The sequence below is a fragment of the Salvelinus sp. IW2-2015 genome, unplaced genomic scaffold (assembly GCF_002910315.2).
Source record: "Salvelinus sp. IW2-2015 unplaced genomic scaffold, ASM291031v2 Un_scaffold1547, whole genome shotgun sequence".
NCBI lineage: Eukaryota > Metazoa > Chordata > Actinopteri > Salmoniformes > Salmonidae > Salvelinus > Salvelinus sp. IW2-2015.
Window position 1 is genome coordinate 56346 of NW_019942979.1, and position 4258 is coordinate 60603.

Sequence of the window (4258 nt, forward strand, 5' to 3'; positions counted from 1 at the left end):
TCCACCCAGGGACCCCCTCCCAGGTAAACCGGCCACCCAGGGACCCCCTCCCAGGTAAACCGGCCACCCAGGGACCCCCTCCCAGGTAAACCGGCCACCCAGGGACCCTCATCATACGTTAGCCCCCCAAATAAATTGCATGTCTTGTCTTATCATCAGGTGAATGAAAATGGCAAGGAGAAGTAATCAGCATTTTTAAATTAATATACTTGATAGATTGTTTTTCATTATGTTGACCTCCCCACATTGTAATTGGATGAGGAAGTGTAAACTCTATCATAGCCTATTAGCTAGAAAGGTCACTCCAAACACATTTTCACTAATAGCTGCTGTTTAGCTGGTTAAACTAAGTTTAGCCCTGTGTTGGGAAAAATGTATGTCCAAGACAAGTCAAGAAAGCTTACTTTGGCTCCAATAAGTGTAATTTTCTCTATCTTAGAAGTTGAGAAATAAAGTTGGCATCATTAGATAGAAGATATTCTCCTATTTTCTACTGTTGATATTTAATTCAGAATTCCTTTATTCTGTTGTTGCTAGCAATATTCATAAAAACACTGAGAGACCATATATACAGTACCAGTCAAAAGTTTGGACACCTACTCATTCCAGGGTTTTTCTTAATTTTTACTATTTTATACATTGTAGAATAATAGTGAAGACATCAAAACTATGAAATAACACATATGGAATCATGTAGTATTTTTATTTTTTTAACAAATCAAAATATATGTTCTTCAAAGTAGCCACCCTTTGCCTTGATGACAGCTTTACACGCTCTTGGCATTCTCTCAACCAGCTTCATGAGGTAGTCACCTGGAATACATTTCAATTAAGCCTTGTTAAAAGTTAATTCATGGAATTTAATTCCTTCTTAATGTGTTTGAGCCAATCAGTTGTGTTGTGACAAGGTAGGGGGGTAAACAGAAGATAGCTCAATTTGGTAAAAGACCAAGTCCTTATTATGGCAAGAACAGCTCAAATAAGCAAAGAAAAATTACAGTCCATCATTACTTTGAGACATGAAGGTCAGTCAATACGAAAAATGTCAAGAACTTTGAAAGTTTCTTCAAGTGCAGTCGCAAAAACCATCAAGCGCTATGATGAAATTGGCTCTCATGAGGACCGCCACAGGAAAGGAAGACCCAGAGATACCTCTGCTGCAGAGGATAAGTTCATTAGAGTTACCAGCATCAGAAATTGCAGCCCAAATAAATGCTTCACAGAGTTCAAGCAATATACACATCTCAACATCAACTGTTCAGAGGAGACTACATGAATCAGGCCTTCATTGTCAAATTGCTGCAAAGAAACCTCTACTAAAGGACACCAATAAGAAGAAGAGACTTGCTTGGGCCAAGAAACACGAGCAATGGACATTAGATCGGTGGAAATCTGTCCTTTGGTCTGATGAGTCCAAATATGAGATTTTTGGTTCCAAACGTCATGTCTTTTGTGAGATGCAGGGTAGGTGAACGGATGATCTCTGCATGTGTATTTCCCACCGTGAAGCATGGAGGAGGAGGTGTGATGGTGTGGGGGTCCTTTGCTGGTGACACTATCTGTGATTTATTTAGAATTCAAAGCACACTTAACCAGCATGACTACCACTGCTTTCTGCAGCGATACGCCACCCCATCTGGTTTGCGCTTAGTAGGACATCATTTGTTTTTCAACAGGACAATGACCCAACACACCTCAAGGCTGTGTAAGGGCTATTTGACCAAGAAGGAGAGTGATGGAGTGCTGCATCAGATGACCTGGCCTCCACAATCCCCCAACCTCAACCAAATTGAGATGGTTTGGAATGAGTTGGACTGCAGAGTGAAGGAAAAGCAGTCAACAAGTGCTCATGTGGGAACTCCTTCAGTTGGATAAGCATTCCAGGTGAAGCTGGTTGAGAGAATGCCAAGAGTGTGCAAAGCTGTCATCAAGGAAAAGGTTGGCTACTTTGAAGAATCTCATTTCTCATCTCATTTGTTTAACACTTATTTGGCTACTACATGATTCCATATGTGTTATTTCATAGTTTTGATGTCTTCACTATTATTCTACAATGTAGAAAATAGTAAAAATAAAGAAAAACTCTTGAATGAGTAGGTGTGTCCAATTTTTTGACTGGAACTGTATATATTATATTTTTTTGCAGACAGCATGCATTACCTAGGCGGACCCTCAGTTGAATTATGTACAGTGCCTTCAGAAGGTTTTCACATCCCTTGACTTTTTTCACATTTTGTTGTGTTACAGCCTGAATTTAAAATGGATTACTTGAGATTTTCTGTCGCACAATACCCCATAATGTCAAAGTGGAATTATGTTTTTAGAAATTGTTACAAATTAATACAAAATGTAAATCTGAAATGTCTTGAGTGAAGTATTCAACCCCTTTGTTACGGCAAGCCTAAATAAGTTCAGGAATAAACATTTGCTTAACAAGTCACATAATAAGTTGCATGGACTAACTCTGTGTGGAATAATGGTGTTTATTAACATTATTTTTGAAGGACTACTCCATCTCTGTATCCCACACATACAATTATCTGTAAGGTCCCTCAGTCGAGCAGTGAATTTCAAACACAGATTCAACAAAAAAGATCAGGGAGGTTTTCCAATGCCTCACAGAGAAGGGCACCTATTGGTATATGGGTAAAAATAAATAAAAGCAGACACTGAATATCCCTTTGAGCATGGTGAAGTTATTAATTACAAGTTGGATGGTGTATCAAATACACCCAGTCACTATAAAGATACAGGCGTCCTTCCTAACTCAGTTGCCAGAGAGGAAGGAAACCGCTCAGGGATTTCACGATTAGGCCAATGGTGACTTTAAAACAGTTACAGAGTTAAATGGCTGTGATAGGAGAAATCTGTGGATGGATCAACAACATTGTAGTTACTCCATAATAGTAACCTAAATGACAGAGCGAAATTAAGCAAGCCTGTACTGTCACACCCTGATCTGTTTCACCTGTCTTTGTGCTTGTCTCCACCCCCCAAGTGTTTTTATACCTGTGTTCTCTGTTTGTCTGTTGCCAGTTCGTTTTGTTTCGTGAAACCTACCAGCATTTTTACACTTGCTCCTGTCTGTTCTAGTTCCTGTTTTCTAGTTTTTCCCGGTTTTGACCATTCTACCTGCCCTAACCCTGAGCCTGCCTACCGTTCTGTACCTTGTCACACCATACTGGATTATTGACTCCTGCCTGCCCTATCCCTGAGCCTGCCTACCGTTCTGTACCTGCTCTGCCCTGAACCTGCCTCCGTTTGGGCCTTTCGCACCCTATCATGGATACAGACGCTCTGCCTGCCCTTGACCTGTTGTTTGCCTGCCCTGTCCAGTAATAAACTTGGTTACTTCGACACTGTCTGCATCTGGGTCTGACCTGAAACGTGACATGCTAGAATATAAAACAACCAAAATATTCCCAAAAAGGCACTAAAGTAAAAGCAAAAACAATTGGCAAAGGAATCAACTTTTCCTGAATACAAAGCGTTTTGTTTGGGGCAAAGTCAAGTAAAAATCAAACCATGTTACACTCTTCATATTTCAAGATGGTGGTGGCTGCACTTGTTGTGGGATACTTGTCTTTGGCAAGGACTACGAGTTTTAGGATAAAAAAGAAGGAATAAAGCTAGCACAGGAAAATCCTAGAGGAAAACCTGTTTCAGTCTGCTTTCCAAGCACTAGGAACAAATTCACCTTTCACCAAACAATAACCCAAAATCAAGGCCAAATATACACTGGAGTTTCTTACCAAGATGACAAGAAGTCCCTGAGGGGCATAGTTAGAATGTTGACTTAAATGGATGAAAAGGCTGTTTAGTATGATCAAACAACCAATTTAACAGAGCTTGAAGAATAAAAAAATTTATGTGCAAAATATTGGCTCCGAGTGGTGCAGTGGTCTAAGACACTACATCTCCGGCAAGATGCGTCACCGCAGTACCTGTTTTGAATCAGGCGATCACATCCGCCGTGATTGGGCGGCGTTTGCCAGGTTTCGCCGGATAGGCCTCATTGTAAATAAGAATTGTCTACCTGACTTGCCTAGTTAAATAAAAATTAATTGTACAATCCAGGTGTGCAAAGCTCTAGAGACTACCCAGCAAGATCCACAGCTATAGGCTTGTAAGTATGACTCAGTGTGAATACTTAAGTAAATTAGATGTTTAATTTCAATAAATTTGATAACATTTCTAGAAAGTGGTATGAATACTTTTCTGAGAGGCACTGTAGATGAATCAAATCAACTGGACTGGA

The 4258-nt window shown here is 40.1% G+C and overlaps 1 protein-coding gene across 1 annotated transcript in view; it reads right to left on the reverse strand.

The window, feature by feature from the left end:
- The window catches only part of ntd5 (ntl-dependent gene 5), a 26623-nt gene that overhangs the window by 14033 nt on the left and 8332 nt on the right, over window positions 1-4258 (reverse strand).